This window comes from Pipistrellus hanaki (genome assembly GCF_964339955.1).
Source record: "Pipistrellus hanaki genome assembly, chromosome: 2".
Classification (NCBI taxonomy): Eukaryota; Metazoa; Chordata; class Mammalia; order Chiroptera; family Vespertilionidae; genus Pipistrellus; species Pipistrellus hanaki.
This window is the reverse complement of record NC_140504.1, coordinates 110159570-110182328: the sequence shown is the minus strand read 5'-3', so window position 1 is coordinate 110182328 and position 22759 is coordinate 110159570. Positions and strand designations below refer to the sequence as shown.

General features: G+C 42.0%; 1 pseudogene across 1 annotated transcript; it reads right to left on the bottom strand.

The window, feature by feature from the left end:
* Positions 1-18937: 18937 nt before the first annotated feature.
* On the bottom strand, positions 18938-20212 carry LOC311615383 (elongation factor 1-gamma-like; annotated as a pseudogene). The gene has a single exon. The product of its transcript is annotated as an elongation factor 1-gamma-like (transcript).
* Between the last annotated feature and the right edge of the window lie 2547 nt (positions 20213-22759).

The following is a 22759-nucleotide window of genomic DNA, read 5'->3' as shown; positions in this document are numbered from 1 at the left end:
AGGAGGCCCCCGCCCCCTCCCCCCGGCTCCCTGGGGCGTGTGGTCGGGCTCCCGCGGCCGGCGGGGGAGGGGCGCAGAGCGGCTCCGGCGGGCGGCGGCCTCGAGCGCGCAAGTGCGTCCCCGAGCGTGTGGGCGGGGCCGCGGGCGGACGGGGGCGGGGGCGGGGGTCGCCGAGGAGGTCCCCGCCCGGCCGGGCGTCACGGGCCGCCTGGGGGAGGGGGTAGAGTCACCCAGACTTCCGCCGGCCTCCTCCCGGGACCACTGCGGAGCGGGGGCGGGGCTGTTCCGAGCAGCGTCGCCCCGCCGGGCGGCGGGTGAATCAGGTGCTCATCACCGGCAGACCCAGCCGGGCGGGGATTTCTGTGGCCCGCCCCCACCCACGGAGACCGAGAAGGCGCGCCCGCCGAGGAAAGGTGGGCTCGGTTACTCATCTCCGGAATGACCCTGCCTCCCTGTGGGGGGAGGAGGTGGCCGCCGGATCTCTGACTTCAGGCTCTGTACATCTAGTGTGTCCCGCCTGTAGCAAAGTTGTTTTGAATATTCCGTCACCCTCACTATACTTTAACTTCTTCCCTGGGGACTGAATCCTTGAGACAGGAGGGTTTCTCAGTTCCATTTCTGTATGCTCATCAATGCCGTGGGCACACGAGGTGCTTAATAAGTATTTGCTAAAGGAACACATGCTGCAGTCTTATATGGCTGAGCTCACCCAGGACCTCATTTCATCTACTCCTTGCTCACCAGTGAGGCCGCATGGTCTTTCTGGGGGCTCCTCAGATCTGCCACGACAGATCAGCACGTGGCCCTTTGTGTGGGCTGTGCTCTCTACCTAGACATCTCAATCTTAATCTCTTGGCATGTCACCAAGTGTCACCTCAAAGAGACTTTTCTTGACCATCCAACCTACTAGTAAAGTAGATACTCCAGTCACTACCATATTAATCCTGAAGTGTTTTCTTCATACCATTTAACCATGGCACAATATCATATTGACTGGCTTACATTTTATCTGTCTCACTAGAAAACAAACTCCAAAGGAACTGTACCTTGCCAGTCTTAACTACTATAGTCACCTGGCCTGGCACAGCACCTGGCACAGATAGGGGCTTCCGTAAATATTTGTTGAATAAATTAATGAATTTCAGGAGGCTTAGAAAACAGCAGTGAGAAATGCTGACATTTTGAAAACTTGGGAACTCTATCTTGGCCATTTCTTTCCTTGTATGCCACATCTTCTGTGAAACCAAAGGTCCACATGTAGGAAGCCACTACTCAGAATGCACCCAAATTGTTTACTTTATGTAAGATGGGACCCAGATCAGACATCACACTTCCTGCCCCTTGTTTCTGAGTGTTCCATTCCTACCACCTTCACTTCCTCTTCTCCCTCCTGTCTCCCAGTCATCTGGGCAGCCCACCTCTTACTCCTCTGCTCCTCACCATAATTATAGCTCAGATCATCTGCTTAACAGTTTCTCTTAGACTCAGAACCTAACAGGCAATGTTGGCACTCTGGCCTGCATTTATATTAGCTCTGTAATACCCACATGCTCAGATTCTCCATTTTAGATTTCACATTCTCAATTTTTATTAAATAAGAAAAGAGAAGACCATTAACATAAATCAGAAGAATCGGGTTTTTAATATTTATTATTTTATGTGTGTGGTGAGGGAGTCTCCATAAAAGACTGTCGTCTTGCTTTCTCCTTCATTCTGTTCTAGACCTCACACCACCTCCCTCCATTGTAACAGTTATTATCAGTTTCTCAAGTCTTGCATTTTCTATGACTAAAAAGAAAAGGGAAAGTCTAATCCAATTTGGCAACAAGTCCTCATTTTTTTCTCTTTCCGTAGTGCCACCTCAGAGCGGAAGCTCTCCCGTTGACCCAATGGCCTGTCCACTTCCAAGCTCCATTCCTTTCCTCCTCCTTTTTATAGCTCCTGATGATAGGAAGAAGGGAAGGAAGCTTCACATCTAAAGGAGAATCTATTTGCATTCTCTCATAAAATTTTTAAGGCATGATAAGCTTAATAGAATTTCACTCCATGTAAGATTTTTGCATCCACTTTCTTTCCTGCCTTTTTTTTTTTTTTTTTTTTTTTTTGTCTCTCAGCACACTAAAAACCACGTATGTTGGCAACAACTCCTAAATAAGCCTTCCTTGTGCCCAGTGAGAAATAGTCTGTTAGTCATGTGGGCCAGCTGGTTCATACACGTGGTTAAGGGCTGGTTAGTGAGCAATTCTTTGAACTTTAAGGTGAGAGTGTGTGATATCCCACAAGCAGAAGCTTAACCATTAAAGTCAGCCACGTCATCAGATGTCATGGATAATTTCAGAGAATTGAGGTGAACTGCCCAAGTGAGAAGTAGTTATATAATCTTCCTTGGCCTTTTGAACATACTGTAATCTAGAGATTCTCAACCTTTAAACTGCTGACATTTTGGGTTGGGTGATTATTTTTTTGTTGTGGGGCTATCCTGTGCATTGAAGGCTATTGAGCAGTATTCCTGGCCTCTGCTACTGTTTGACAGTAGCAGTTATGACTATCAGAAATGTCTTCAGCCTTCAGAGAGCAAAATGTACTTCCTGCCTCTATTACCTGTATAATAAAGGCACAGAAATGAGATCTCTTTCTTTCTTTGTCATTCTTTCCTTCTCTCTTTTTCTCTCTTGATAGCCAGTTAAATCTACACTGATAATGTTAGTTCTTTGCAGAATTGTTAGGTTACGCTGTCCAATATAAAACAAATTAAGAAGTTAAAATGAAGAGCTAACCTAACCAAAGCTTGACTGAAAGTAGAAGAAAACTAGAACCTCATGAATTGTGAAGAGAAAAAAATGGTGGCGTCTAGAATTACCAGATGGAAGCACAAAGCATCTTCTGTTTCTCAAAGGATGTTTAGAAAGAGGATATCTGGGGGACTGCTGCAGGTCATGCAGAACAGCTGACCATGAGTGTGGGCCCTCAGTGACCTCAGCCTCTAGATGGCCACCGATGTCAGCCTCCAAGCAGTCTTCTGATTACGAACTTGGTTTCTTCTTTACACTTAAGAGATTTGGGGAGGTCAAATCTCGGAGCACAAAAATCTGGAGACTGGCATCAGAGAAGAACAGCAAGTGTGTATCTTGCTGGCAGGGCAGAGATAAAGGGTTGGAGAATCTGGGAGGAGGTAAATGGAGATATGTTAGCAGGCATTTAGTTGGGAGTCAATGAAGTCTGTCAGCATGTAGGACTTCTGGGAGGGTTGGCAGAGGCAAGGCCAGCCTGGGGAGAATGGAGTTATTAGGCAAATTATAAAGCAGAGGATCAGGCAAAGGAGAAGTTAGAGCCCTGGTCCCCAAAAATTGGGTGGAAGCTGACACATTTTCAGCCTACAGGTCATAACATGTATGCCTGTGTATTATCAGTACATCTGGTTTCCAAAGTCAGCTTCATTAGGGTAGGTAGGGCCAATTATCATCTGTCTTAATACCCAACACCTAAACCAGTTCCTGCAATGTGGAGAAACTTTCAGATGATTGTTCATGAAGGAAAGAAAATACAACTGGGAGATTACTGCATTTGTCCAGGTGTGAGGTTCACAAATAATGAATCCTTTTTTATAGGCCAATTACTCCATCGACACTGTGTTTACCTACTTGTCTTCCTTTTCTAGAACAATGCAATTTCCATGTGGGATGGCTCCATCATCTAAGAGTGACTGAAGTTCTATGGTCCTTTGTTTTTTTTAAGCAGATGCAGTGTATGCTGGTATGTGTGTGTGTGTGTGTGTGTGACAAAAGAGAGAGAGAGAGAGAGAGAGAGAGAGAGAGAGAGAGAGAGAGAGAGAGAGAGAGAGAGCTTTGCACACAGTGCTGTCACGTGTTGCTGAATGCTCCTTGATTGCAGCCATAGCTGTAATAGTTGGCAGAGCCCAGTACTTTCAGTTGCTCTGCTCTTGACATCATGCTGTTTTTGATCTTTGGTTAAGAAAATACATAGGTCAAGTAAAACCATTCCTGGCTTATGGACATTCATCTTGTAGGTGGGCTATTTTCCTTGTCTGGAATGGTTTCACTTGACCTATGTATTTTCCTTTCTCTGCCAAGGAAGGTCTACCAGAGACAATAAAAAAGTCCTTTAAAACTTTTCATGGATTAATAAACAAAACAAAAAATGTCATGGTTTGTGATCCAAGCTCAAAACAGCAGCCAAAATCTGAACCACTTCTTTTAGACTCAGCAAAATAATCATCTTTTTCATTTAGGTCTGACAGGACTGGTAAAGATATAATTTGGGCCTTGCTTTCTTACCTTAATTCACCTGGGCACAAAGAAACACACCTAGGAGCCCTTACCAGTTGCCTTCTATATAGTTCCATGTTTATAGTCTCCAAATCTGTATAAAACCTTTTTTATTTTTTTTTTATTTTCTTTTTAAAAATATTTTATTGATTTTTTTTTTTTTTTTTTTTTTTTTTTTTTTTTTTACAGAGAGGAAGGAAGGGTGAAGGATGTGAAGGATAGAGAGTTAGAAACATCAATGAGAGAGAAACATCTATCAGCTGCCTCCTGCACACCCCCTACTGGGGATGTGCCTGCAACCAAGATACATGCCCTTGACCGGAACTGAACCTGGGACCCTTCAGTCTGCAGGCCAACACTCCATCCACTGAGCCAAACCAGTTAGGGCAGCAATGTTTATTTCTTAAACACAATATCTATACCACTCATATTTCTCCTTCATGTATCAAAATAGTGTATAAAAGGACACACACAGAGTTCAAACCCATATTATTCAAAGGTCAACTGTATAATCATTTGCTATGTGATGTAAAGCACTTCACTGTCTGTGTTCCCACAGTGAGCCACTTGAGGAAAGTGATTTTTTGTTCATTGCTTCATCTCCAGTATTTAGGATTCCTTTTATATAGTAGGTACTCAACATTTTTCTGTTATATGAACAAGTACTCTTATTTCATGCTGAGCATTGCTGTGTTTTATGTATTTATCTCATTTAGTTCTCACAAAACAAAACAAAACAAAAAAACACCAAACTTATGTAAAGTGCTATTAGATATTGATCCAAATGTTGCAATGTCCTTTAGCAGCGAACTGAGTTGAAGTTATCTTATTCAACGCTCATTAGCTAAGGAATTTGGACAAAACATTTAACATCTCTGTGGCCTGATTTCTCCGTATGTATAAAACCTTTTTTAAAGTGACCGGGTAGCCTGCAATCTATTGTAGTATGAGTGGGATATCCCTGGTTGGAGGGCCTCATCTGTCTGCATTTACACCTGCGCAGCCAGCTGCTCTTTTAGAGGCCTACTTCTGCTTCTTCAAATGCCTGCAGGGGCCCAGCAGCCCAGAAGTGAAGACAAGGGGAAATGGCAAGGGAAGCCCCAGCGCTGAGCATTTGAGCATTGACTGGTCAAGAGCAGCCCTCCTTAGAGAAACTAACACCCATCGGCGAGTATTCTTTTAAAGGGTTCCCTAGTGAAGTTTTGTTTGTTTTTCACCCATTTTTGTAAAACAAATTGAAATAGATACGAAGACTTCAAACTGGTTTGGGTAGGGGGCTCAGGGAGAAGGGGGTTTCCTCAGAGAATGGAATGCCCCAAGAGAAACTTCACTGGTGAGAGGGGAAGTCCATTTCATGTGACATAATGGTGTCATTATTTAACACTGGGTTTTACACTTGTTAATATTTATCATTATTTTGATTAGTCATTGATCATTATGAGAAAGCCATCATAAATAAAATGCTTCTTAGGCTAGTCAATAGACCAAGGTGGTCATCTTTCTTATCCAGACCAGAGCACTTGTGATTATTAAACACTGCCCCTGTCCAGACAAGTCGTCTCACCAGAGCTACGTGATTATTAAAGACTGATATCCTGTATGTGCCAGTGACCTATACTTCTTGACATCTTAGTCATACCTGTGTGCCCTTTCTAGACAGAGCTTCCCTACAGATCGCTGCAAACAGTAACACCAGAACAACCGCAAAGACGACAAGAGATTTCAGCACAAATTATGTTTGGTTTACAGAAAGTTAGGGTATATCTCTCTTTCAGATCTTATATATCCAATAAACCCTAAAATGGGCAGAAAGGCTGAGCCAGAGCTTGCCTACTAGACAGATTAAAAGAGCTTCTCAACCTAAAAACATTCTGCTCAAAATACAAATGAGTACTTATTTTACCTTTTGTAATTAAAGGGCACATGAAGGTGCTTTTTCCTGATCAAAGGCACATTTTGTCTTGAAGGTGGTATGATATCTCTGTCTCTATAGACAGAAGAACTGATTACTTAAATGATAATACCCCCTATTGCTTGTTGAGGTCTTGTCTGGCAGCCCAACATGAGCAAGTGCTATGCATGGGTAGAATGATAGACATGTAAGAAAGTGTGCTTGCTATGTGGACATCTTTCTTTATTGCAATTGCCTTTTAAAAGATGTACACTTTATAATGAACTGCTTTTAAAAATCTCACAATTTTTTGTTGCAGTCAATACAATTAAGCAAATGAACAGGAAGCTCTCTGCTTTGTGGTTATTTGATTTAAGCCATGGATGAAGCTTCTATTTAGTAAAATGGTATGTGTGTGTTTTTCTCGAGTCATAGCAACTCTAGATCTACTGAGTTAGTATAAGTGTTGATTCTGATTGCTGGAATTACATATCTAATTGTCACAGATAGGGCTGCAGAAATAAAATGTCTGAGCAAGTGGTTGGCAAAACTACTCTAAATCAGACCATCTCTCTTCTAGTTATCAATTAAGTGTAACTGTTTCACAAATTCGAGATAATAATTAGATATATAGTCTTTGTTTGCATCTGCCACCTCATTTTTCTTTTCTTTTTGTTTCTTTTGTTTTCTTTTATTTCTTTTTCTTTTTTTTAATCCTCACTAGAGGATATATTTCCTTTGACTTTTAGGGAGAGTGGAAGAGAGAGAGAAATACAGAGAGAAACATCAATGTGAGAGAAACACATCTATTGGTTGTCTCCTCATAAGCCCTGACCAGGGTCTGGGCTGGGGAGGAGCCTGCAACTGAGGTATGTTCCCTTGACCAGAATCTAACCCAGGCTGACACTCTACTTACTGAGCCAAACCAGCTAGGGCCAACCACCTTATATTCTTTTTAAATTTTGTAGAATTTCTTATTTCTAAGCTATTTAGTTATTGCATAAAAAGAGGAAACAATTTGATCTCTGACTTGTTATAAAATATCTATTATGTGGGTGACCAAAGTGTCCCATTTTACCCAAGACTTCCCAGGTTTTAAAATGGAAGAAAAATTTAATGTTTATTTAAGTCCCTTCCTCTTTATTTACACATTAGAAGCCTGGTGCAGGAAAATTGTGCATGGAGGTTAGAGGTGGGGGGTCCCTCAGCCCAGCCTGCATCCTGTAGCAATCTGGGACCCCTTGGGGATGTTGGGCCTAAACTGGCAGTAGGACATCCCTCTTGCAATCCGGGACACTGCATGCACCAGTGACCATACTTTTCACACAGGTGAAAGGCATCTTGCTGTTGTATGTGCAGCTACATTTTTTTTTTTTTGCCCTGATTATAAAAAGTAGTACATAGCATGATCCTTTTGAGGCAGTAGTACCATTTTCCCCATCTTATGGGTGGAAAAACTGAAGCAGAGAAGTTGAGTAATTGGCTTTGTCACACAGTTATAAGTATTAGAATCAGGGCTGACCATAAAATGTGCAAGCCACAATCCATATATGTCATTGCTGCATCATCCTGTTTTTTCAGTGTTAGAGAAGCCTTGCCAAGTTTTAATTTTTAAATTTAAGACATTGTTCCCAATATATAGGATAAGGTGCGTAGGCCAATCAGGGCCATCTGTGGGGAGACCAGCAGGTGATTGGGGATCCCCACTGGCACCTGCCTTGGCTGGTGGCCTGGCACCACCCACTGGCCCCAGCTCTGCCCCCCAATTGCTGCTGTAGGTGGCCTCCCTCTGCTGGGGCAGCTGCTCAATGCAAGAGCTCCCTGGTGGTCAGTGCATGTCATAGCGACCTGTCATTCCACAGGCCTTTCTGCTGTTTGGTTGATTTGCATATTAGGGTTTTATTACATAAGATAGTTCCCTGAATGCATTGTTGGGAAAGAACAGGTGCTCCTATTGCTGGGCAGGACAGGCAGTTCCAGCAGGAAGTAGGACCTATTCTCTCCCCAAAAGGGTCCAAAGGGTGGGAGTGTGAAATTGACATTTTCCAGAAGGGAAATACTGGCTGAAGAAGAGTCACTGTCAGTATTTCTCCCTGGAGAAAAATACAGTTTGATCTCTCCCCAAATTTTAAGATTTGAATATTTTCCACTTGAATGTTTTCCTTAGAAATTATTTCAAAATAACCAGGAAAGCCTAACAGATTTCCTTATACTATTTAATTGAAGAGATCACATGTGCGACATTGGGCTGCCAGTTGTGAGTGTCCCCCCCACGTCCCGTGTGGTTCAGGGTTCAGGTTCAGGGTTTGGGCTCTGGAGGAGGCTGCACACAAATAAAAGAGACTAGAAAATATTAATTTGGAAATATTGGGGGCCAGGCGGAAGCCCAGCTCAAGAGGAAGGACTCCACATGTTCTGACCTTGTTATCCCTTTTATTCAGATTGTGGGATACACCCATAGCCCTTAGGCAATTCCAATAATATCGTGTTTCCCCAAAAATAAGACATTCTCTGAAAATAAGACCTACTTACAGGTTTCCTTCTGAGTGAAATATAAGGCATCCCCCTGAAAATAAGTCCCCCCCCCCCCCCCAGACTAAACATGAGAGATTTGGTCCACTGATTCTGAAAGAAATGGAGTCACAAGAAATTCACCAGGAAATTCAGGAATTGAATTGTTATGATGATGTTCCAGAAGATGATGACATGATTGTCTTGAATAAATGAGTAAATTCTTGATACTGTAGGATTCACAGTTTGTCTGGTTTGTGTTGACAACTACCGTACTACCATACCGTATAGAGGTAATAAATTTCCTTTATTTTCATGTAACAAATGTGTACCGTATTCTTCTTCATGAAAAAATAAGACATCCCCTGAAAATAAAACCTAAGGCATCTTTGGGAGCAAAAATTAATATAAGACACTGTCTTGTTTTCGGGGAAACAGGGTAGCCAATCAGCAAGGATTTACATAAAACTAAAAGGTGGAAGTTGTTTCAACTAAACAGTGGGTGGTTGACTTTGACCTTTCAGGATTCCTTGTCCACACCTCTCTGCTAGTGAAGACGATAGAGGGCTTCCAACATCTACCCCATTGTTTTGCCCTTAAAATGTCTTGCATCTGCAGACTAGAAATAAACATATAAGACCAAAAATGAGACAAGCAATAGTAGTTATGCTGAGAGGCAAATGTAGTAAGTTTCTTTCCAGGCCAACAGTTTTTTGAGTCCCAATTTCAATGTCCAACAGTTCCTTATGTGTACATGTCAGCAATGATATCCTAGTTCAGGATGTTGGACAACTGGTGGCAATGCAGGTCCGACCCTCTCTGGTTTGGATCTAGGCAACCTGGAGCAACGCACAGCTGCTGACTGCTAGCATAACAAGGTGTCTTCAGTGTCTTCCATCTTTGGACTGTTCTCTTGTCTTCATGGCTGGAGCAATCTGGTCAGTTTCTCTCTGGGATCTGGGTTTTTCTGGAAATATACAAACATATTCTTAAGTAAAGGTTAATAAAGGAATCTTTTCTCTACATTAGACTTGGGATCCTTTTTTATTTTTGCTCAAAATTTTCCTTTGGCTTATTTTGACACCATATGACTTTTCATAGTTGTCTTGCTGTTAGCATTACAAATAAAAATTAATTTTCAAAGTAAAAAATTTCTTGATGTAATTTACTTACATAATATTATTTCTTACAGGATATTACTCTACTATCTGCCCTTTTTAATTTAAATATTAGAAGCCTTTTGGAAATTTTTACAATGCAGTCTTGATAACTTAATTTTAATTTCTTGCACAAAAATATGACAGCTTTGGATTCATTGCATGTTAGGCAATTTTACTATGAGATGAACTATCAATAAAAAATTTTTATCTAATACTTCAGGAACAGGTTTTTGTCCAGTACAATTAAGTGTTCTTGAATATTCACTTATTTCAATTAGCCAATTTAAATTAATCTGAAATAAGGTTTATCTATTTATTTATTTTTTAATATATTTTATTGATTTTTCACAGAGAGGAAGAGAGAGGGATAGAAAGTCAGAAACATCGATGAGAATCATCAATCAGCTTCCTCTTGCACACCCTCTACTGGGGATGTGTCTGCAATCAAGGTACATGCCCTTGACCTGAATCGAACCTGGGACCTTTTAGTCCACAGGCCAACGCTCTATCCACTGAGCCAAGCCAGTTCCGGCTAAGGTTTGTTTTTAAAATTTACTTGTCCTAGGTCTGTGGTCCGCAAACTGTGGCTCAAGAGCCACATGCGACTTTTTGGCCCCTTAAATGTGGCTCTTCCACAAAATACCATGTCCTGGGCAAGTCTATTTTGAAGAAATGGCGTTAGAAGTTTAAGTTTAAAAAAGTTGGCTCTCAAAAGAAATTTCAATTGTTGTACTGTTGATATTTGGTTTTGTTGACTAATGAGTTTTGCCGTCCACTGAGATGGATGGTGGTAATGAGCTAAGTCAACAAATCAGATTTGGCATATTTTGAACAAAATCGAATTGCAGAACTTGAAGTACATTTAAACACTATAATATTCTGTGAAAGAAAAGAGCCATGTGCTAACCTGACAAGCTCAGGGAAGGCCTCCGTGGCAGTCTTGCAAACCCAGAGACCTAAGATAACCACAAAAGGTGAAAATTAAATATCTAACAGGTTATAGTAGGTAGTCATGTCCCAGATATTTTCCCAGGCAAAGATCAACTTTGATCTTTTTACTGAGCCCATTTTCCTTTTTTGCCTCTAAGATAACATATCTATGAGATGTTTGGGTAACTTGTGGCTTCCCTTTTTCTAGGGCACAACCATATGTGGTGAGCACCAGGACAGATGCCTCAAATTCATTCGTTATCATGTTAATTGTTCCTGCACTCACCTGAGTACATGTCCATCATTTTACTTTTTATCCAATCCCAGGAGTTTCCCACTGCTTTGCTTTCTCCCGCCTCCTTACTCCATCACCAATGAATTTCATGTAACCCACCTATGTCCCTCCTTTGATTTCAGTGTATAAATAGAGAAATGTAACCCGCCATTCTTCGGAGCATTATCTCAATCCGTTGAGGTTCTGCTTCCAGGCATGTGTCGAAAGCTTGGCTCAAATAAACTCACAAAAATTCTTTACAGGTTTAAATGTGTGTGTTTTTTTTTTCGTTAACAATTCTAATCCAAGCCAATTGGCAACTGAGACACCAAAACCTTAAATGATTTTCTTAGGGCCACCAAGATAAACAGTATCAGAAAATATTTGCTGTTCCAGGTTCACCCCTTATTGCCTATGCCCCTCCTCTAGATTATCCTCACTTTCTCACTATCCAGAAACTAGAAGGTCAACCCTCAGCACAGCTCAAAGCTTCCAAGACTTTAACCCTGCTCCTACTCTGATCTGATTGTATTTGGATGGGTCAGTGCCATGATATAGTATATATTTTGCATCTTGAGAAAGCTGGATGAGAATTCAACCAAAGGCAAGGAGGGCAACAACTGTTTTAGGTGTAGGGAGGTAGGTAGTTGCCTGTATGACAAATGTTGGGAACAGGAGAGGAGAGGAAGTAGCTAAGGGAACTCAGAAGTCATTATATCAATATCTGTGAGCAGTGGCACAAATATGGTAGGCAGTCAGACAGGCATGAGCAGAGCAGGGCAATAGACCAGTTATGGAATGTCACCAGGGTGGAAGCTCCAGGTGTCAAGCAATGGGCAAAACTGGAAAAACAAGGACCTCACCCCCAGAATGACCTTTCCTCTGACCTTTCATATCACTGGTCCTGCGATTTGGACCCCCTACTCCCCCACCTTGACCTTTCCTCCCCTGGCATGTGGATAGACCCTTTTAGATGGAGGAACAAGAGGCAAGAGAATAGCCTCATATGATGCCTATACAAATCCTTGTAGGATCACTCCCATAAGCATTAATCCCTAGAGATAACGTGTAGACCTCAGTTGTGTTGGAGCTGCAAAACCAGACTGGCGACACCATGGCTGACCTCAGGACCAGCTACATTGAATATTAACCCCCTACTTTGGCACTGACAACGATCCTGAAAGGACATACCTGGAAAGTGGTTGAGATCCTTCCCTGGGTCTTCCCTTAAAACCCCCACCCTTAAAAGTCCTTAGGATGGAGGACCCAGCACTGCTCTCTCTATGGAGCACACCTGTGTCTTTCTCCACCACCCTTCCCCCATGTGTGTTTTCCTTGCCTCTCTCTCCTAAACTCTTTCTTCTTTCACTTCTAACTTGTTTCCTAAACCTATTCTACAGCTCACTTTTTCTACCTCTGCAACTTTCTAAATAAATGTTATCTTATAGTGTGAGTCTTGGCTCTGAATTCTTTCTTAGCCAGAAATACCGAGGTTTTTGAACCAGATCTGATCTGACTCTATGAATCCAACACCTGATGCCAGTTTTTTGTTTATTTATTTGTTTTTTGTTAATCATCACCCAAGGATATTTTTTTCATTGATTTTTTTAGAGAGAGTGGAAAGGAAGGATGTGGAGAGAGAGAGAGAGAGAGAGAGAGAGAGAGAGAGAGAGAGAGAGAGAGAAACATCAAGTGAGAGAGACATATCAATTGGCTGCCTCCTGACCAGGGGAATGGACCTGAAACCAAGGTACATGCCCTTGACTGGGAATTGAAACTGTGCCCAGGCTAATGCTCTACCACTGACCCAGACTGATCAGAACTGGTGATGTTTTCACCACCAACAGAAAGGCTGGCAGCAAAGGTATGTTCCAGTTTGGAAAGTGAGTGATGGTGCTAGACATGAGAAATTGAAGGGAGGTTAAGGCCTTGAATTCATCATCTCTCTGAGGATCATTGATTATGAAGATTAATCTATCATGTGTACCAAAGATGGACAAACTGTAGAACAGTGAGATCTAATAGCTATTTCCATAGTCTAAGAGTCATGTACCAGACATGTAAAGAAGTAAGTGGACAGAGGGGATGGGAAAACATGGATCCAGGGGAGCATTCATCAATGACTAAATTCATCAATGACAAATCACAAATATTGAACATCAGATACCAGGCTAGGCCTTAAAAATACAAAAAAAAAAAAAAAAAAAAAAGGCATGGTTTTTATTTCCAAGGAACTTGTAGTTCCATAGGGAACATGGAAAAGGAGTAAGATACTTGCCATACTATATGCTAAATATTGGGGACAGGAGAAGGAAGTGGCTAAGGGAACTCAGAGAAGACACTATATCAGTGCCTGAGGTAACTGCATCCAACAAGCTAGTTCGGGTAATTTCAATGGGGAATGACCTCATGAAAGTAGTTGCTGAGGCAGCAAGAAACTACTGCAGTGGGAACCTTGCCATCCCTAGACCTGCATGGCTAGAGGAAGACTAGATTGACTGGACCCCAGTAGAAGGCGAGGCTGTAGCATCAGGCCGCCTGACTGGAGCTCTAGTTAGGGAGTGTTATGGGCTGAATTGTGTCCTTTGAATTCATATGTTGCAGTCTTAACCCCCAGTACTTCAGAATGTGACAGCATTTGGAGACAGGATCTTTAAAGAGATAATTAAGATAAAAGGAGGTCATTGGGTGGGTCCAAACCAAATCTGCCTGGTCCTTATGAAAAGAAAAGGTGAGGACACAGACTCAGAGGGAAAACCTTATGAACTCATAGGGAGATATACCCATCTGCAAGTCAAGGAGAGAGTCCTCAGAAAGAACCAACCTGCTGACACCTTCGTCTGGGACGTCCAGCCTTCAGAACTATGGGACAATTTTTGTTTAAAGAAATATCAGATGTCGTTGGCCCAGTCAATGGTATTTTGTTATAGCAGTAACCCTAGCAAAATAATACAGAGAAAGAAACTGATACTGCTAGAAATATGACTTGGTTAGGGAGGCAATGGGAAAGGATGCTCCAGCCCTCCTGATACTCTGGCCCTCCTACTGCTCTCTGATCTCACACAAAAGCCGAACCCATCTGGAAGCTAGCAAAAGAGCCTAAGTGATGTGTTCCATGAGTGTAGTCTCCCAGGGCACTTGTAGGGCAGACAAGGGTAAGAACAGGTCAGGCTGGGAGAGGGGACAAATGAGAAATAATCAGCAAAGACATTTCATCTAGTCTAGAAAAATGAAGAGGGGTACATGGAGGAGAGGACTCTTGAGTCAGGAATAATAAATTATTTAATATGAATAAAGCACTCAGAATCCTACTTAGCCCATAATATATTGTTTTCACCTCCAGACCTATTTATTTATTTATTTAATCCTCACCGAAGGATTTCCTCCCCCAGAAATAGCAGAAAGGAGGGGAGAGGAAGGAGGAAGGGAGGGAGGGAGGAAGAGAGGAAGAGAGGAAGAGAGAGAGAGAGAGAGAGAGAGAGAGAGAGAGAGAGAGAGAGAGAGAGAGAGATCCACGTGAGAAAGACATAGATTGCTTGTTTCCTGCACACCCTGGACCATGTCCTGGGATTGAACCTGCAACCCATGTATGTTCCTTTGACCAGAATCAAACCCATGATTTTTTGGTTGACAGGCCAATATGCTGACCACTGAGCAATGCTAGCCAGGGCCTAGGCCTTTTTATTTATTACTAGAGGCCCGATGCATGAATTTTGTGCAAGGGGCTTGACCTCTGCCACCTCTGCCTCTGCCTCTGCCCTGCCCTCAGCAGCCGGGGGCCTCTGCCCCTGCCTTTGCCTGGGTCCCCACCCACTACAGCAGCCAAGGGCTTCTGCATCTGCCTTGGCCCCAGCCCACAGTGGCTTAGTCTGGAAGGGCATCTGATCTAATTAGCATATCACGTTTTTTATTATATATTATTATTATAGATTTCTAGTTCCTAGAACTAGAAGGATGAATATTGATATTATTCTCCCCTTTTCACAGGTAATAAAATTAGTCTCAAATAGGTAAGTAAATGGCTAAGCCAGCTTTCACACTCAGGGCTGCCTAGCTGGAAGCCACCGGCACAGTCTACATTCCTGAGGGTGCAGCCATCAGCCAGACAATGAAGCCTGGATGAGGGACAGTGTCAAAGAGAGTGTTATAGACACAAAGGCATTTTGGCAGGAGAGACCTAAGTTCATAGTTTAACCAAATAGCTCCAAATTCAAGGAAAGGCAGATTCTTTCAAGGAGTAACAAGATATCGGGTCTAGTAATAATTAATGTCGTTTTTAAACATTCGTTTAAAATCTTGCTTGGCGTTGACTTGTATTGACATAACCTTCAAACACGCAGTATCTACAGAACGTGTGAAGTGCAATTAACAAGTTTTGCTTGAAAAAGTTTGTGTTTGGTTTGGTTTTTGTTGCAGAACTAGGGCTAAGAAGATGGCGGATGAAGAGCATATTCGGCACTGCATGCTTTACGAGTTCCAATTAGGAAGAAAAGCAAGTGAGGCTGCAAAAAACATCTGTAGTGCTCTTGGTCAAGATGCAGTTAGCGCCAGAAAATGCCAGTGTTGGTTTGAGAAATTTCACGAGGGAAATTTTTCGTTAAATGACAAGAGTGGTCGAGGCCGTGTGTCCAATTTTGATCAAGAAGCTCTTCAAGCTCTTTTGGTGCAAAATCCTCAAATTACCCAACAAGAGCTTGCGACAACTTTAAATTGTTCACAAAAAACAATTTCCAATCAATTGCGTGCACTTGGCAAAGTCCAAAAGTTTGGAAAATGGGTTCCTCATGAGTTGACCGACAACAACCGTAATCAAAGAGTCACAATTTGCAGTTCGTTCCTGTCTCGTCAAAACCGTTTGCCATTTTTAGAGCAAATTGTTTAAATAAATTTGATTTAAAAAATTCGATTAGAAAACGACATTAATTATTACTAGACCTAATATAAACACTTGCCCACCAATGGTAGAACATGGCAGGAAAAGAAGCTGGGTACAACATAAGCAAGAGCTAAAACATTTTAACACATTGCTAGGAGTCAAGTATGAGCTAGTGTGAGAAGCATCTGACTGACATGAGGAGATCCTATAGATTCTTCCACAGAGACTTTCACCAGATTCCCTTATGTGCAGTTGAAGGGTAGGGAGGGCGGGAGACTGAAGAAAGCCCCCTATGGTGTTGCAGGCATGGATAAGAGGAGTGCTGACACATCAGGAAAGTTAGGAGTCCCACCAGACTCTTTTCCCCTAAGGAACTAATTCTCTAAGTCACCTGGAGAAGGGCAAGAAATGCCATCAGTCCTAGGGCATAGGCGAACATGTATTGTGGTGAGGGAGCATTAACACTAAAAAGCCTCTATTTGGGGGAGAGGGATTGAAGACATACCTGGCCCAGGATACTCTACCATTACCTTAGAAATCTCATACCACTGGTAGGGGACAAGAAAGTCCAATGCATAGGGTTACCAGATTTAACAAAAATACAGTTTAATTTGTATTTCAAACAAACAAAAAATAATTTTATTTATTCAATATTTGGGACAAACTAATGTGTAAAATATTTGTTACTTATGTAAAATTCATATTTAATTGAGTTTTACTTTTTTAATCATCAACAGAGGATGTGCTTATATTGATTTTTAGAGAGAGGAAGGGAGAGAGAGAACATCAATGTGAGAAACATTGATTGGTTGCTTCCTATATTCGCTCAGACCAAGGATGGAACCCAAACCCTAGGTATGTGCCCTGACTGGGAATTGAACCTGTGACCCTCCAGTGTATGGGACATGGTCCAACCAACTGAGTCACATAGCTAGGGTTTAATTGGGTTTTATCTGACAATTATACCTACACAAGACCTGAAAAAATATATTATACAGAAGAATTTTACTCCATGAGAAGAAGGGGAAAGAAAGCTCAACCCTGAAATCCCAGGAACGCAGGGCTTGCTTACCTGAGACTGAAATTAGACTATGACAATAAGGAATTCTTCTGTTTCCCACCCCAAAGATACCAAGCACTAAGTAACAAAGCAACAACAATCTCTCACTGGGAGTGGTAGACAAGAACATAAAGACAAATATATCTTTTTTAAAAAAAGAAACATTTAAGATTCCTCTATATATGACTGTTGTGACTCAATGGTTGAGGTCCCAGGCTGTCACTACTGGAAGGGTATCGTGCCTTGGCCAGACTGAGACCCCAGTCCAGGCAGCCATCTCAGCCTGGCCAGGGATCTCAAGGTGGGGGTGCGCGGCCCCAGCCCAGGATGCCACTGCTGTTCTGAAGATTGCATGACGGGGGTACGTGGCCCTGCCGGCCTGAGACCCCAGCCCAGGCTGAGGATTGCACAGGGCACTGGCACCTCCCAGCTGGACACCCTGAACTGCCACTGCTGGGTGGACTTGGGAACTCTGGTGGGGTTAAGAGGACTGGGCACTGCCATCTTGTGACTATAGGTGCTGCCATTTTGTTGTGGAGTGATGGTTAATTTGCATATTACTTTTTTATTAAGTTAGATATGAATATTATTCAGTCTTAAAAAGGAAGAAAATTCTGACACATGAGTGAACCTTAAAAACATTATGCTAAGTGAAATAAGGCAGACCAAAAGGAAAAAATATTGTATGATTCCATTTACAATATATGAGTACAGAAAATAGGCAAATTCATAGTAGGATAAAGTTTACTAGAGACTGAAAGAACAAAGGAATCAGGAGTTATTGGGGATGATAAAAGTAATGGAAATAGTAGTGATGGTTGTACAATATTGTGAATGTACTTAGTTTTTGTTATATATTTATATGTAAGCTTATTAACTAAATTGTACATTTAAATTGTTAAAATTGTATTTTATGTATATTTTACCACAAAAAATACGTTTAAAAAATTTCCCCCAAAAATCTCAGGCTCAGGAAGCTCCATAGGCATATATCTCAGACATTTAACAAAGAAGCAGTATTAGGTTTACATAGAGTGTTCTGGAAAACCGAGAACACTTCTCAACACACTCTGTGAAGCTTGCATTGCTTTGGTACCCAAACCAAAGACAATACAAGAAAAGAAAACTATGGATCAATTTTATTATGAACATAAATGGAAAAATCCTGAACAAAATCCTAACAAGTCAAATCCACTGATATTTGAAAAGTATAATAAATCATGACCAACTGATATTTACCCCATAAATGAAATGTTGGTTCAGTATTAGAAATCAAAATAATTCACGATGCTAATAGACTAAAGAAAATAAGGACCTTCTGGATAGTTCCAGAATTAAAATATATATATATATTCCTGATAAAACTCTCAGAAAACTAGGTATACAAGAGAACTTCCTCAACTTGGGAATCTATTAAATACCTGCTGCTAACATCATACTTAATGGTAAAAAAACAAATGTCCCTTTAAGATCAGGGACAGGCAAGGATGTCCACTCTCAGCAATCCTATTCAGCATCATACTAAAGTTCTGGGGGGAGGAAAGACAGATTTAAAATAAATACAACTGTCTCTGCTTGAAGATGACATGATTACCTACATAAAACATTTCACATAAAAAAAAATTGCTGGAACTAATAAGCGAATTTATTTATTTTTTTCAATGTTCAGTTTCCTTTAATGACCCCCATCTTCCTGAAGCGTGGGTACAGGCAGCTAGGGATTGCAAAAGATGTTCACTTGAAGATCTTGCCCTGGCCGAAACCGGTTTGGCTCAGTGGATAGGGCGTCGGACTGCAGAATGAAAGGTCCCAGGTTCGATTCCGGGCAAGGGCATGTACCTTGGTTGAGGGCATATCCCCAGTAGGGGGTGTGCAAGAGGCAACTGATCGATGATTCTCTCTCATCGATGTTTCTAACTCTCTATCCCTCTCTCTTCCTCTGTGAAAAATCAATAAAATAAACTTAAAAAAAAAAAAAAAAAGATCTTGCCCTCAATGAAGGCTTTGCCCACATGCTGGAAGGCCCCCTCCCAGCAAAAGTACTCCGGCACCAGCGTCTGGGTCTCCATGCTGCCAGGATAGTTTCTGCCATGTGTATGACTTATAGTACACCTGCCAGTCTGGATTCAGTGGAAAGGCAAGCTCCTGACCATGGAAGAGCCAGAGTCCAGAAATGGAGCTGCTATTGTTGGTTTCAGAGAGGATGACATGGAAAAGGCATTCTTGCTCAGCTTGTCCAACCGCTGGAACATTCCAGTGATTAGGTTGCAACTCATGAAAGTCTGGATGAGCTTTTCGGGGAAGCATTACTCAAAGTACCACCAGCCATATTTATCAAAGTGCTCCCAAATTGAAGTACTTGCGCTTACATTCATCCAACACACAGGCACTCTTGGGCAGGTGAGCAAAGGGGTCCTTGGCCTTTGGCTCAACAGTCAGCGGTTGCTCACACTCATCCATCCTCCCCTCAGGAGTGGGAGCAGCTTTCTCCTATTTCCACTCAGCCTGGAGTTTCTGCTTCTCCTCCCAAGGTCCTTTCTACTTCTGAGAGGTGTCCTTTTTAGGCTAGCTCTCTGTAAACTGTTTAACATCAAACTGGGCCTTCTTCCTAGAGACTTTCACCTCCTCCAAGACAGCATGAAACTGGGGCTCGTTAATGCAGATGATGAACCAGCGGTTGGTTTTGGGGAAGGCCTGGCAGAAAGATGGCTCCATAACCTGTTTATAGAGCCACAACAGGGTGCAGACAACTGTGATGTCACCCAGTGTCACACATTCTCCCACCAGAAGATCCTTGTCTTCAAGTGAGCTTCCAGCAGCCCCAGAATTCCCCTCAGGTCCTCCTTCGCAGTCTCTGTGGCTTACTTGTTGTAGTGCATGATGTCCAAGGAGGGGAGCATCCAGGTACTGGCTGGGGGCACTATATCGCTATCACAAAACTCATCCACTGTACCACCTGGACTGCTGCTTCTGGACTTCTTCCTCGCAAGTTCTCATTGCTCACGTAGTAGGCAATGGTATTGTTCTCAAATACACGGAATCCATTGTCACCTTCAAATACTGGAACCTTGCCTACAGGAAATTTGTGGAGAAATTCAGAGGCACGGTTGGTTTGGCTAAAGTGGAAGTGAGGTGGTGCGGAGAGTTCATGGACCCAACCCCTTGAAGGCCCTCCAGTTTTCAGGATATGTGTACATGGTCCCAACTGCCATGGTGATTCTGCAGAGAAAATCAATAAGCGAATAAGCCCACAGAAAACAAAATATCAATTGCTTTTTATAAAATAGCAATGAAAAAGTGGAAATTAAAAACTAAAAATAGTACCCTTTACTGTAGCACCAATAAACAATAAATACTTAGCTGTAAATCTAATAAAAAATGTGCTAGCTCTGTATATTTAAAATGAACAAAACAATGATGAGAGAAATCATATAATTCTATCTAATAAAAAAGTAATATGCAAATTGACCATACCTCTGCTATACCTACCAACCACGTCCACCAGCCAATCAGAAGTGAGCATGCAATTTAACCCAACTAAGATGGCTGTGGCCATAGAGAGAGCAGGAGTCTTGGGTTTCCCCGGCAATGGAGGAAGCCAAGCTTTCTGCTTGCCCTGGCTTGCCTTAGCCTCTACTTAAGGCTATAAAGTTTCAATTATAGAAGATAAATAAACTCCAACAAAAATTGTGGCAGCCATGGAGCTGGAGAGAGCAGGAGGCTTGAGTTGCCTTTGGTGATGGAGAAAGATAAGTTTCTGCAGCCCTGGCCTGCCTTGGCCTCCACTCAAGGCTACCAAGTTTCAATTATAGAAGATAAATAAATCCTAAATACCAGGGCCTCTACTAGGATTACATGGGGGAGTGGCCAGCCTGCAAACCACCACAGGCCCCTCACCCAGGCTGCCCCTTGTCCCAAGGGAACTCCCACCCTGATCTGGGACACCCTTCAAGGGAAAACCAGCTGGCCCCCACCCATGCACCAGGCCTCTATCCTATCTAATCCTATATAATAAAAGAATAATATACAAATTGGCCATCACTCCAATACATAAGATGGCTGTCTTCACGTGGTAAAAGATGGCTGCCCCCATGTGGACACAAGATGGCCACCACAAGATAGCCAGCAGGAGAGGGTAGTTGGGAGGGACCAGGAAGGCAGGGGAGGGAAGTTGGGGGTGACTGGGCCTGCAGGGAAAGGCAGTTTTTGCGGGGGACTCAGGCCTGCAGGGGAAAGCAGTTGGGGAGGGCATGCCTGCAGGGGAGGACAGTTATAGATGACCAGTCCTGCAGGGGAGGGCAGTTAGAGGTAAATAGGCTGGCAGGGGAGCAGTTAGGCATCAATCAGGATGGAAGGGGAGTGGTTAGGGGGTGATCAGGCTGGCAGGCAGAAGTGGTTAGGGGCAATCAGGAAGGCAGGCAAGTGAGCAGTTGGAAACCAGCAGTCCTGGATTGTGAGAAAGATTCTACTGCCCCTTTAGGCCAGATCCTACTTAGTTAAGACCTAAATGGGCAGTAGGATATCTCTCAAGGGGACCCAGATTGGAGAGGGTGCAGGCTGGGCTGAGGGACACACACCCCATGCATGAATTTCATGCACCAGGCCTCTAGTACTTAAATAAATAGAGAAGTATACCACTTTCCTGAAGTGAAAGACCCAAAATTGCCATAAATTTTACCCAAGTTGATCTATAAATTTAACATAGTCTTATTTATAATCCCCAAAGAAGCATTTGTAGAATCAGTAAGCTGGTTGTAAAGCTTATATGAAAAGACAAAGAAAACAACTATCATTGTTGAATAAAGAATAAATTTTCTTATGGTTTAAATATATTTAGTTGAGTCTTATGTCACATGCAGCTAAAAGCATCCTAACCTATAGGAAAGATATTGGTTTGGTAACATGTCTTAATGATGTCCAAATATAAAATGGAAATAGTCATCAATTCAGGACAATAAAACTTGTTGAAGATAGATTGAAGATCCATTTTAAATGTTTTCATAAGATGTTCATTAAATAATAACAAATAATAGTATTTATTAAGTATTTACTATGGGCAAAAACCCCTTTAAGTACTTAAATATATTAACTTATTTAATGCTTATGGTCCCATGAGTCAAGTTCAATACTCCCATTTTAATGAGTCAAAACCAGAAGTTAAAAGAGGGTAAGTCCCGCTAATCTCCTGCTGAGTAAGTGGAAGGAGTGGCATCTGTACTCAGTCAGTGTGACTTCAGAGCACCAACATTTAACCATTACTCTAATGTGAGCTCTTTCTGGACTATGAATACTTACTCACTATCTGGTATTTTGTTAAAGGATATCACAGTACAACTTCACAACTTTTTTTGAATAGTAAAACTGTTTTTAATTTTAATACTACAGTATCCATTTATTGAAGGAATTAATAGAATCACAGATTAGAACTTTTTTATTTCATATACTTACATTTATAGACATCTACTGTGATTCTAATTCTGCTAAAAGAATATCTGCTAAATATCAGTCTTTGCTTGGCTGAGCTCATCTGAGTTGGTGGAGGAAGCAACAAAGAGGAACCATACACCAGATCTAATTCTAAAGAACAACAGAAAGCAATAGAGAAATGTCATTGTCTTCTTAGAGTAGGGGTGTCGAACTCAATCAGAGAAGGGGCCAAAATCTAAAATCCAGCCTAAATCGGGGGCCGAATGGTTTACTGAACAGTCATAAACTGACAATGTCATAAACTGACAGCGGAGTGCAGTGATGACAGCGCGGTGCGGGCCACA